Raw genomic sequence first — 14227 nt, forward strand, 5'->3', positions numbered from 1 at the left:
CCTCTGAGTTATTTCACTCAGCAAAATACTCCCAAGGACCATCCACATTGTCACAAATGGCCAGATTTTATCATTTCTTGTGGCTGAGTAGTAGTCCATTGTGTATATATACCATATAGTCTTTATCCATGCGTCCCTGGACAGGCACCTAGGTTGTTGCCAAGTCTTGCCTATTGTTTATAATTCTGCAATGAATATAGGGGTGCATGTATTTTTAGGCCTTTGCATTTTCAAGTTGTTTGGATAAATACCCAGCAGGGGGATAGCTGGATCATATGGTAGATCTATTCTTAATTTTCTGAGGATGCTCCATGCTGCTTTCCACAGTGGCTGCACCAGTTTGCACTGCCACCAGCAGTGAACAAGTGTTCCCTTCTCTCCACATCCTCTCCAACATTTGTTGTTTCCTGTGTTGTTAATTATAGCCATTCTGACCAGAGTGAGGTGATACCTCATTGTAGTTTTGATTTGCATTTCCCTGATAGCTAATGATGTTGAGCATCTTTTCACATGCCTGTTGGCTATCTGCATATCTTCTTTGGAGAGATCGCTGCTCAGATATTTTGCCCATGTTTTAATTGGGTTGTTGGTTTTCTTGTTGAGATGTATGAGTCACAGGATACGAAATCAACATGCAAAACTTGGTTTCATTTCTACACACTGACAATGAAGATGCAGAAAGAGAAATTAAGAATACAATCCCATTTACAATTGCAAAAGAATAAAATACCTAGAAGCAAAATTAACCAAAGAGGTGAAAGATCTGTACACCAAAAACTATAAAATATTGTTGAAAGATATCAAAGAAGACACAAAGAAATGCAAAGATATTCCATGCTCTTGGATTGGATAAAGTGACATCATTAAAGTGTCCATACTTCCTTAAGCAATCTATAGATTCAGTGCAATCCCTGTCAAAGTTCCAACATTTTTCACATAAATAGAACAAAGAATCCTAAAATTTATATGGAAAAACATACGACCCCGAATGGCCAAAGGGTTCCTGATAAAAAGACAAAGCTGGAGGTATCACACGCCCTAATTTAAAAATATACTGCAGAGCCATAGTAACCAAAACAACATTGTACTGGCATAAAAACAGACACACAGACCAACGGAACAGAACAGATAGCCCAGAAATAAACCCACACACTTATGGACACCTAATATTCAACAAGGGAGCCAAGAGCATACGATGAAGAAAGGAGAGTCTCTTCAATAAATGGTGTTGGGAAAACTAGACAGCCACATGGAAAAGAATGAAAGTAGACCACTACCTTACACTGTGCGCAAAAATCAACTCAAAATGGATTAAAGGCTTGACTCTAAGACAGGAAACCACGAAACTTCTAGAAGAAAACATAGGCAGTACGCTCTTTGACATTGGTCTTAGCAGTATATTTTCAAGTACCATGTCTGACTGGGCAAGGGAAATGAAAGAATAAAGGAATAAATGGGGCTACATCAAACTAAAAAGCTTCTGCACAGCAAAGGAAACCATCAACAAAATAAAAAGACAACCTAACAATTGGGAGAAGATATTTGCAAAGTGTATATCAGATAAGGGGTTAATATCCAAAATATACAAAGAACTCCCTCCTCCTTCTATTTCTCCATCTTCTTTTACTTATTTTTGCTCTTTCTGAATGTCTTGCCCCATATATTATTTTGATAAACAATCAACTTACAAAGGATAAAAAACTAACCAAAACGTAAGTTATTTTTTGAGAGAGAAGAAGTTTCTTAGGAGTAATCTTTTTTAAATTACTGTATCATTTAGCTGTAAGGACACAAAGGACAAATTTAAAAGTTATGAATTACATTGATAATAAAGTCAATGGAAAAAGAAATAAAAGTTCATTTAATGGATTGATGGCTGAAAATTTACATTTAGGAATATCTGATGTTGAGAAAATAAAGACAAAATCTACAACAACGTATTTTTCCTAGCATTACTGAGATATAATTGACATATAACTTTATGTAACTTTAAGATATAAAATATGAGTTGATATATATATATGGTGTGAAATGATTGCTACTACAAGGTTAGTTAATACATCTTTTACCTCATATACTTGCCGTTGTGTGTGTGCATGTGGTAAAAATTTTTAAAAGACACTTTCTCTAAAAACTTTTATCATGCCATATGGTATAGTCACAATGCTGCATATTTGATTCCCAGAACTTAATCATATAATAACTAAAAATAAAATTTCCATTGATAAACATCTGTCCATTTGCCTTATCTCCCTGTCCTTGGGAGCCATAAGTCAACTCAATTGCCATGGATTATGCTTTTTTAGATTCCACGTATGAGTGAGATCATAAAGTATTTATCTTTCCATGTCTGATTTATATCACTTAGCACAATTTCCTTAAGGTCCATCTCTTTTTTTGTCAAAAATAACATGGTTTCCTTTTAATGGCTTATTAATACTTCACTGTGTAAAAATATCACAATTTCAAAGTGCATTAATTCAGTGACACATGGTTATATTATTTCTATGTCTGGTTTATTGTGAATAACACAACAATGAACATAGGAATACTGATATTTCTTAGAGATAATGATTTTATTTCCTTCACCTATATATCCAAAACATGGATTGCTGGATCATATGGTAACTCTTTTTTTATTTTTTTGTGGAATCTCTATACTCTTTTCCAGAGTTACTTTGCCAATTTGCATTCCCATTGGCTGCACAAGGGTTTCATTTTCCCCCAATTCTTGCCAGCACTCGTTATTTCTTGTCTTTTTGATAATAGCCATCTAAGAATTGTGAGGTGATAGTTCAGAGTGATTTTGATTTGTATTTCACTGATTGTTAGTGATATTGAGAACTTTCTCATGAACTTGGACATTTGTATGTCTTCTTTGAAAAAGTATTCAGTGGTCCACTGGTCATTTTAGAAATTATTTTATTGAGGACATAATGACTTATAACACTGTGTAATCTCAGACGTGCATTATTATATATCAGTTTTTGTATAGTTTGCATCATGTTAATCACCAGTACTCCACTTTTTATTCATCAGCATACGTCTGTGCCCCTTTATCCCTTTTGCCCTCCCTACACTCCCTTTCCCTCTAGTAACCACTAATCTGTTCTCTTTATCCATGTGTTTGTTTACCTTCACATATGAGTGCAATTATAGTGTTTGTCATGTCTGGCTTATTTTGCTTGGCATAACACACTTAAGGTCCATCCATGTTGTTGCAAATGGCATGTTTTTCCTTTTCTGTGGCTGAGTATTATTTCACTGTATACACATACCACTTCATTATCCATTTATCCATTCATGGGCACTTGGGCTGCTTTCACATCTTGGCTATTGTGAATAACGCTGTGATGAATATAAGGTTGCATAAATCCCTTTGAATTATTGATTTATTGCTCTTTGGATAAATGCCCAGTAGTGCGATAGTTGGATCTTATGGTATTTCTATTTTTAACATTTTAAGAAACCTCCATAATGCTTTCCATAGTGGCTGCACATGTTAGCGTTCCCACCAATTGTGTAGGGGGTTCCCTTTTCTCCACATCCTCTCCAATATTGGTTATTTTTTATTTTGTTAATTAAAGCCATTCTTATGGGTGTAAAGTGAAATCTCATTGCAGTTTTGATTTGAAATTCTCTAATAATTAGTGATGTTAAACATCTTTACATGTTCCTGTTAGCCATCTATATGTCTTCTTTGGAAAAGTGCCTTTTAATATCCTTTTCGCATGTTTTGATGGGGTGGTTTGATCTTTTGTTCTTGAGTTGTATGAGTTCTTTATATATTTTGGAAATTAACCCCTTCTGGATATATGATTTGCAAATATTTTCTCCCAGTTGGTTGATTGTCTTTTAATTTTGTTCATGGTTTCCTTTGCCTTGCAGAAGCTTTTTAATTTGATGTAGTCCCATTTGTTTCTTTTTTGTTTTGTTTCCCTTGCCTGAGAAGACATGGGGATTGGAAAGATACTGCCTAGAAAGATATCAGAGTGTACTGCCTATATTTTCTTATAGGAGTTTTATGTTTTCAGTTCTTACATTCCTCTTTAATCCATTTTGAGTTAATTTTTGTGTATGGTCTAAGAAAATGGCCTACTTTCACTCTTTTGCTTGTAGCTGTCCAGTTTTAGCAACACTATTACTGAAGACACATTCCTTTCTCCATTGTTTGTTTTTCACTCCATTGTCAAAGATTAGCTGCTTATAGATGTGCAGTTTTATTTCTGGACTTTCAATTCTGCTCCATCGAGCTCTCTGTCGTTTTTTTTTTTTCCTTCTCCATGGCCATGCTATATTGATTACTGTAACTTTGCAGTATATTTTGAAGTCAAGGATTGTCATACTTCCAGCTTTGTTCATTTTTCACAGAATTCCTTTAGCTATTTGGAGTCTTTTGTTGTTCCATATAAATTTTAGGATTCTTTGTTCTAATTCTGTGGAGAGTGTCATTGGGATTCTGATTGGGATTGCTTTGAATATGCAGATTGCTTTAGGTCATACAGAAATTTTAACAATGTTTATTCTTCCAATCCAAGAGCAGGGATATCGTTCCACTTCTTTATGTCTTCTTTGATGTACATCAATAATTTCTCATAGTTTTCAATGTATAGGACTTTCACCAACTTGGTTAAATTTATTCCTAGGTATCTTAGTCTTTTCCTTGCACTCGTAAATGGGGTGTACTCTTGAATATTCTGTCTGCTACTTCCTTGTTAGTATGCAGAACTACATGTGATTTTTGTATGTTGATATTGTACCCTGAAAATTTGTTGTAGTTATTGATTATTTCTAATAGTTTCCTGGTGGATTCTTTAGGGGTTTCTAGATATAGAATCATGTCATCTTCAAACAGTGAGAGTTTTACTTCTTCCTTTACAATTATTATACCTTTTATTTCTTTTTCTTTCCTAATTGCTCATGGCAAACTTCTAATACTATGTTGAATAAAAGTGTCAAGAGTGAGTATCCTTGTTTGTTCCTGTTTTCAGAGGAAAGACTTCTAATTTTTCACCATTATGTATGATGTTGGCTGTGGGTTTGTCATGCATGACCTTTATTATGTTGAAATACTTTCTTTCTGTACACATTTTATTCAAAGTTGTTTATCATCAATGGATGTTGCATCTTGTCAAATGCTTTCTCTGCATCCATTGAGCTGATCATGTGGTTTTTATTCCTCGTTTTGTTAATGTGATGTACACATTTTATTGATTTGTGGATATTGAACCAGTTCTGTGTCTCTGGTATAAATCTCACTTTATCATGCTGTATGATTCTTTTAATGCATTGATGTATGTATCCTATTTGCTAATATTTTCTTGATAATTTTTGTATCTATGTTCATCAGCAATATCCCCCTGTAATTTTCCTTTTCTATGTTGTCCTTGTCTGTTTTTTTTTTTTTTTTAACCAGGGTAATGTTGGCCTCATAGAATGAGTTAGGAAACACTGAATTTACCTCTGTTTTTTGGAATAGTTTGAGAAGTATAGGTATTGAATCTTTGAATGTTAGGTATAATTCTTCAGAGAAACCACCTGGTGCTGGACTTTTGTTTGTTGGGAGATTTTTGATGACTGTTTCAATCTCATTAATTGTGATTGGCCTGTGCAGATTCTCTATTTCTTCTTGATTAAGTTTTGGGAGATTGCATGATTCTAAGAATCTATCCCTTTCTTCTAGGTTATCCAATTTGTTGGTACATAGTTTTTCTTAATATTTACTTATACTCCTGAGTATTTCTGTGCTATCCATTTTAATTTCTCCTGTTTCATTTCTAATTTTATTTATTTGAGCCTCCTCTCATTTTATTAGTCAGTCTGGCTAAGGGTTTGACAATTTTGTTTATCTTCTCAAATAATCAGCTCTTAGTTTCACTGATCCATTCTTTTATTTTTCTTGTCTCTATTTCACTTATTTCTACTCTTATTTTTATTATTTCTCTCCTTCTGCTGACTTTTGGCTTTGTTTCTTTTCCTAGCTATTTTAGGTGTAATTTAAGATCACTTATTTGATATTTTTCTTGTCTGTTGATGTAAGCCTGTATTGCTATAAATTTCCCTCTGATTGCTTCTTTTGCTGCATCCTATAAGAACTGGTATATTGTGTTTTTATTTTCACTCGTCTCCAGGTATTTTTTGTTGTTTCTCCTTAGATTTCTTCATTGATCCAATGGTTGTTCAGTAGCATGGTGTTTAGTCTCCACATACTTGTAACTTTCCCAGCTTTTTTCTTGTAGATGATTTCTAGTTTCATAATATTGCTGTGAAAAAAGATGCTTGATAGGATTTCCGTCTTCTTAACTTTATTAATGCTTGACTTGTCTCCCCAAATATGGTCTGTCTTTGAGAATGTTACATGTGCACTTTAGAAAAATGTGTATTCTGCTCTTTTAGGATAGAATGTTCTATATGTATCTATTAAATCCTTCTGTCCTAGTGTTTCATTTAAGGCCACTGTTTCCTCATTGACATTCTGTCTGGATGACGTATCCATTGATGTAATTGTAATGTTGAGGTCCCTATGTTTATTGTGTTGCTGTCAATTTCTCCCTTTAGGTATGTTAGTAGTTGCTATTTATACTTTGGTGCTCCTGTGTTAAGTTCATTTATATTAATATATGTTATGTACTTTTGGTCTAATGTCCCTTTTATCATTATATACTGCCACTATTTGTCTTCCATGATTTTTTTTTAACTTGAAATCTGCTTTGTCTGATGTAAGTATGGCTATACCTGCTGTCTTTGCTTGCCATTTGCTTGAAGTATAAACTTTCATCCCTTCACTCTGAGCCTATGTTTGTCTTTAGAGCTGAGATGTGCTTCCTTGAGGCAGTATACCCTTGGGTCTTGTTTTTCAATCTATCCAATCTTTGCCTTTTGATTGGTGAATTTAATACATTTACATTTATAGTGATTATTTATGTATGATGGCTTAATACTGACATTTTATCTCCTGTTTGCCAGTTGTCCTATAATTCCATTCTTTCTTTTCGCTTGTATTTCTGACTATCATTTCAGTTTGGTGATTTTCTGTGATAGTTTCTCAGTTTTCTATTGGTGACTTCTGCCTCTGCTCTGATTTTTCGTTTAGTGGATACTGTGAGGTTTGTATAAAAGATATAATAGATGAAATAATGCTTATTCTCATAGCCTTTTATCTCCATTAGCCTAAGCAGGTTCCAACATTTTCTGCTTCCTCTTCTGTGTTATTGTAGTCACAAGCTATTCTATTTTTGTTTGTCAGTTGTTTGACTAAATAGAATTGTTTGTAGTTAGTTTTGATGATTTATTTCCATTTACCTTTTATGTTACAACTGTTTGCTGGCCTATTTTGATAGACCTATTTTGCTCATTTCCTACACCTCTTCTCCTTCTGGCATACCTATAATCTTGTGGTACTTTTCCTAGCTTGATCAGATATTTTGGAAAGAATTTTCACATTTTTGTAAATATCTTAGTTCTCGCTACTCCTCCACCTGAAGCATTTCTAGATTTTTATTTTCTAGGACACTAATTCTCTCCTCCATAATATCTGCTCTATTTTTTTATGCTTTCTCCACTATTTATATCTCAATAAAAAAAATCTGCAATTTTCTCATTTTTTCTATATGCTCATCTCCATGATCAAAACTTTATAAATTTTGCCTTTTTGTTTCAGGTTGGAGGGCTTCCTTCATCATTTCTTATAGTGTAGGTATAATGGCAATGGACTCTTGCAGGTTTTATTTATCTTGGAAAGCTTTTATTTTTCTATCGTATCTGAAGGATATTTTCTCTGGATAGAACATTCTTAGCTGGTAGTTTTTGTCTTTCAGTATGTTGAATATATTATTCCATTCTCTCCTAGCCTGTAAGGTTTCTGCTGAGAAATCCATTGAAAGCTTGGTAGGGCATCCTTTGTACCTTATTCTTTTCTGTCTTGCTGCCCTTGATATTTTTTCTTTGTCAATGACTTTTGACAGTTTTAATACTATATGCCTTGGAGAAGGTCTCATTTTTGTATTGATATAATTAAGAGTTCTGTTGCTTTCATGTACTTGTATGTGCAGTTCTTCCTTCAGATTTGGGAAGTTCTCAGAATTATTTCTTTGAACAATTCTCTGCTCATTTCCTACACCTCTTCTCCTTCTGGCATACCTATAATCTTGTGTTACTTTTCCTAGTTTCATCAGATATTTCAGAAAGAATTTTCACACTTTTGTAAAAATCTTAGTTCTCGCTACTCCTCCACCGGAAGCATTTCTAGATTTTTATTTTCTAGGACACTAATTCTCTCCTCCATAATATCTGCTCTATTTTTTTTATGCTTTCTCCACTATTTATATCTCAATAATTGAGTTCCTTATATCCAGGATATCTTTATTTTTTTAAGGGGCTCAATCTCTTTGTGAAGAATTCCTTCTCTTCTTTCATTTTATTCATGATCTTGAACTGGCTTTTTGTGTTTTCTTGTAACTCATTGAGTTTATGAAAGATATTTTGAATTCTCTGCCATTTAGATCATAATCTTCTGTGACCAAATGTGTAATAAATGATGAAAGCTAATATCTACTGTGCTCAGTGTGTGGGCCATGAACAGGCTGCTCTGCTCAGTGGGTGGGACACTCTCACATGGGCCAGACCACTAAACTCAGTGAGTGGATCTAACTAGGCTATTTCACTTGGTGTTTGCCCATTTTTTAATTGGGTTTTTGCTTTTTTGTTACTAAGTTGCATGAGTGCCTCATATATTTTGGATATTAGTCCTTGATCAGATATTTTGAAATATTTTCCCCTAATCTAGAAGTTGGTTTTTCACTTTGCTGATCATTGCTTTTGCTTTTTGAACAGCTTTATGTTTGATGTACTCCCACTTATTTATTTTTATTTTTGTTGCTTGATATTTTTTGTCATATCAAAATAATCATTGCCAAAAAACAATGTCAAAGAGATTTTCCTTATGGTTTCTTCTAGAAGATTTATGGGTTCACATCTTACATTTAAGTCTTTATTCTTATGGACTTGATTTTTGTGTGTTCTAAGATAAGGGTTGATTAGTGATGTTATCTTTATTACATTCATTGATCTCTGAATTTCACATTCTACTGGGTGGAAGATAAGAAGACAAAAAATATTTCATAAAATTTACTTCAAGATTACATAAGGATATATATAAATACATGTGTGAATATGTTTTGAAGAATGAAAAGGCTACATATGAAAATAACATATTTCACACATAAGAATATATTATTGATGTTGATATTGAAGTTATTATTAATATTGTTTAAGATTTTTGATACATATTACTTTTAATAATAAAAAGAGATTTTATAAAATGCATGAGAAGAAAACCAGAAAAGTGCCATTGTTACATGTATTATCATCCTTACCTCTATTAATTGCATGATTATTCAATTCCCAAGGGTATTTATTAACAGATATATTTAATCTGTCCTCTAAGGGACATGTAAAATCAAAGTGATGTACACTTATCCTGGCCACACTCTGTTTTCTCATCTGCATGAGGCTCATAGCATCATCTGATGGTGGGTCCAACTAGACAGGTAGACAGAACATCTGGGGCAAAAGGATAATTATTGTTCTTAATTTATTCTGCTTCTGAGCATTCAATTAGTTCTTAACACTATTTCCTCAATATTTTCCCTATTATCTATGTTAAGTGAGAAAAACTGATGCACTTTTCCTTTAGAAACTCTTCATATAACACTTATGTGCTCTAAGATTTTAAAAAATTGGATTTCAATTTCCAGTTACTTATGGAAAAATAATATATATTCTTTCTATATTATTGCATGATTTTTTTTGACTGAAATTTTTCAGAAGATGAATGACTGACTTTAATCTGAGGAGGATTAATTCTGGTAGCTAGAGAACTGAAATAAATGTCTTAATCATATTTATGTTTTCCTGTTAAAGCTAGCAATGATTTGCCTAAAATACAAATTGTAGAATGTGAAGGAGGACTAAAGCCCAAACAGATCTGAGAACATCTTACAGATTTTGGGGACCTCCTCCTGGGCTGACAGAGGCTCCTTGCTCAGTTTAGTTGTGTGATGTTAGGTACTTACAAAAACTTTATCTTTTTAATCTGTAAAGGGAGAAAATACAGTAAGTGCCTTATAGGATCTTGGGGAAGAGTAAAGGTGGTGCAGCATTAAACTGATTGCTTGGATGCTTCAAAAATGTTTGATGTTATTTCAGTTAATGATTTCCCAAGTTAAACAATCACTAAGCTGTTTACATTAAACTTCAACAATTGCGTAGAGAAGAATAAGAATGAAAAGAGAGTCCAGTTGCTTTAAAAAGTATAGATAGCATTATTTTGTCTGTGTCTCAGTTTGATTGTTCAGTGTGACTTGATGACAGTGACCTCAATTTACCAAAGTGCAGAACAGATTTGCCCAGCAACCCCAGAGTACCATCCAGCTCTCCCTCTATTTACTCAGTAAACAGATTTGAGGTCTACACACTTACTGTAGTAGACCTACAGTAGTGCCAGTTACTGTGCTGGTCCTTACTTCACTTCGACTACATACATAAACTTGGTTACTAGATGTGTTTTATAGTTCATTTGACTGTTTTTAAGTTTTGAACACAACAGGGCTTCCATATGCCAATGAGGGTGGGATTTGATAGAAAGATCATATTTTTTAATGCAATGCATCCCAAATTTGTTGGATATTTATGTCAAGGAATCAAATTCATTTGCAGTGCTGTCTACTGTTTCACCATCCCAGAAATCAACATTTTAAATAAGTTAAATATCATAATTAGCCTTCAGAATTGCTGCAAAAGTATAAAATGTATTTGGAACTCGGAAATTCTTCTTGAAATATTGATGCATCATAACTACTTTTAATCTCCTTCCATAAAGAAGTGTCAATATTTCCAAACTGTTGGTAATGTCTTCTGAAATTTGACCTTTAACAATCAGAAGTTGAAAAGTTGTAAAGGTTTAAACTTTATAAGAAAATGTAGAAGGTATTACAAATGCCTTTAGAAAGCCCAGATTATTTTATATCTATTGCTCTTATTTAATATTCATTCTGTATCTACTTTAAATCACATTTACATATTTTTCCCTGAATAGACTTACGGTGACCTCCATAGATGTAGCCTAGTTTATTTTTTCATAGACACAGCAAATTAAAATCAAGATAGAGGAAGAAGCAGGGAATTGGACTCAGAGACATTTCAATGTTGTTTAATTTTCTTCCTTCTATTTCAGTTTCCATAGAAAAATCCTATGTACATTAAAGAAGATGATGTTTGGGCAAACAACAACAACAAAATAAATCCTTATCCAAAAAATGGCATTGATCATATAAATCTAAGTTCTTCCTGACATTTAGATCTTTGGGAGATGAATTTAAACCTGGAGAATTGTATCATAAACAGAAACAAGATGAGATTGAGATTGTTTATAAGGATTTTAACAGGGTTAAAGAAGATATATATATATATCCATTTTCATATTTATTTAAATTTTATATATACTTGTATTTATATAAAATAAGTGTGTACATAAATACACACATACACACAAATATACCAGTACTCATAGGATACAGAAATTACTTGGTTCAAATTCTTAAATGTGTGAATAATACTGAAAGTGGAAAGCTGAAGTAATTTAACTCATTGCATAAAACAATCATAACAGCCATCACTTACATAGACCTTGTAAATAACTAGCTAGATATTAACTCTTGAACCATGTGTATAGGTGCTTGTTCATCTCCAACTAATAATGTTCTAAGCACTTATTTTACCCTACTTAATCCTCACAAGACCTGAGGTCAAAAATTATTTTTATTCTTTGTTTACATAGAGTGAACACAGGGATGGCAGGTAGAGATTAAGTTGGGTTAACGGTCACAGTCAGGTTGAGATTTTGGGTTTCTCATTTGATGCTTTGATGGTCTCTAAGGAATCAGTCAGGAGCGAGGTCTCTGACCTGCTTTGGGGGCTGCTTTGTTCACTCTACATAACCACCAATTTCAAAAGGCAGCCTGATTCTAGGGACAGAGGGGTTCAAACATTTGGTGTAAATTTTCGCCAAATTAAGTTCCAGTTATTTCCTAGAACATTCTTACATGAAATACACTTCCAAATTTTGTTTGATTCCAGTCAGATGCTTAAAGAAGAGAGATAAATTAGACATATAAAAAATCTAGAAATAGGGGCCGGCCCAGTGGTGCAGAGGTTAAGTTTGCACATTCTGCTTCTTGGCGGCCCAGAGTTGGCTGGTTTGGATTCCGGGTGCGAACATGGCACTGCTTGGCAGCCATGCTGTGGTAGGCGTGTCACATATAAAGTAGAGGAAGATGGGCACGGATGTTAGCTCAGAGCCAGACTTCTTCAGGAAAAAGAGGAGGACTGGCAGTAGTTAGTTGAGGGCTAATCTTCCTCAAAAAAATCTAGAAATAGAATTTTTTGTCTTTGATTCACATACTGATTCACTTTTGGTGTTTGCTTAAGGCACCATCTCTGCAAATTCCCAATATATGATGCTGTTGATGTTGATGGATAACACTATCTACAATTTAAAAATCTCATGACTTGAACTGTGTGAAGTTACCAATTCTTTTGACTTACAGTTATGAATTATCAGTCTTTTGCTAAATATATTAAATCATATATAACTTATATTCCACAAATATACAGGCTCATGGGACTTTCTCTAGTTAGAAAAAAAAAAGGTGGCATACACAAGCACAGAAACACTCACACTCTCAGTAAACATTCATTAAATTATTTCAGGTGGTTATATCCCAAGAGCGCTCCATTAACACCAAAGTTCTCCTTTGTGGTTTATGTAAAGCCTTATGGACAAAACAACCTGCTTGGTCAAACACACTGATGACTCAGATTTTATCCTTGTGGGAATCTTCAGTCAATCTGAACAGCCAACATTTGCATGGTCATTTTTGTGGTTTTCCTCATAGGCTTGTCTAAAAACACCATTCTGATCCTTCTGATGCACTTTGATGCCAACCTCCACACCCCAATGTACATTTTTATCAGCCACTTGTCTCTCATGGACATGATGGACATTTTTGTCACTGTGCCCAAAATGCTCATGGACCAGAACATGAGTGTGACTAAGATCTCAGCTCCTCAATGTGGGATACAGATGTTCCTATAGTTGACACTAGGTGGTTCAGAATGTTTCCTTCTAGCCACCATGGCCTATGATTAGTATGTAGCCATCTGCCATCCTCTCCATTACCCTGTCTTCTTGGACCACATGATGTGTCTCCTCCTGGCATATGACTGCTGGTTTCTGGGCTTGGTGGGTAGTTTCAGGCTCACACCCATCACCATGACCTTCCCCTTCTGCAGATTCCAGGAGATCCATCATTTCTTCCTTGAGGTCCCTGTCATTATACAGCTCTCCTGCTCAAACATTTCTCTCTATGAGACACTCATGTAATTTTGCTGTGTCCCCATGCTCGTCATCCCTGTGACAGTAATTTTAAGCTCCTATTATTTCATCTTCCTCACCATTCAGAGTGATTTCTGTAGATGGCTGGAAGAAGGGCTTCCCCACTTGTTCCTCCAAACATGATGGTGGTCACCCTCTACTAGGAGGCTTCTGTATACACCTACATGCTCTCTGGCTCCTATAACCCCCTGTAAGAAGGACATGCTGGTATCTGTCCTTTGTACTGTACTAACTCCTGTGATAAACCCTTTAATTTAGAGTCTCAGGAATAAAAATGTCACAAGGACTATGAAGAAAATATTGAATGTGGGATTGGTATTTCAAGGCACTCTAAAATAACAAATTTGATATTTATATATTTTTTCTTCTATCAACACATCAGCAGTTTATAATCTTATGCTTCTGTTAGTTCTAAGATTCTCATACCATGATGTCTTCTCATTTTAACCCCATTTTTAGTGTTTCTTCAATGTATTATAAAACTCTTTGATTCTATGCTCCTTCTCCATTCAAAACGTATTGCATTGTCACGTATTGAAGTTACACTTATTGAAGTTGATAACTGCAGTTCTATCAAGTAATATCTATAGTTTTACAAAACATAATAAAATAATTAGAAGATGAATGTCATAGGGAGGTTTGAAATTGTCTATAATGAGAGAGAGAGAGAGACAGAAACAGAGTAAGAGAAAGAGAGAGATATTGAAAGAGACAGAGAGATTGAAAGAAAGGTGAAGAACCAAAATAGCTACAATGTTAACCATAGGTGAATCT

The 14227-nt window shown here is 34.2% G+C and overlaps 1 pseudogene; it reads left to right on the forward strand.

Moving 5' to 3' along the window:
* Window positions 1–12833: 12833 nt before the first annotated feature.
* On the forward strand, window positions 12834–13792 carry LOC124237645 (olfactory receptor 2T29-like; annotated as a pseudogene).
* The last annotated feature ends 435 nt before the right edge of the window (window positions 13793–14227 follow it).

The sequence above is a fragment of the Equus quagga genome, chromosome 3 (assembly GCF_021613505.1).
Source record: "Equus quagga isolate Etosha38 chromosome 3, UCLA_HA_Equagga_1.0, whole genome shotgun sequence".
Lineage (NCBI taxonomy): Eukaryota > Metazoa > Chordata > Mammalia > Perissodactyla > Equidae > Equus > Equus quagga.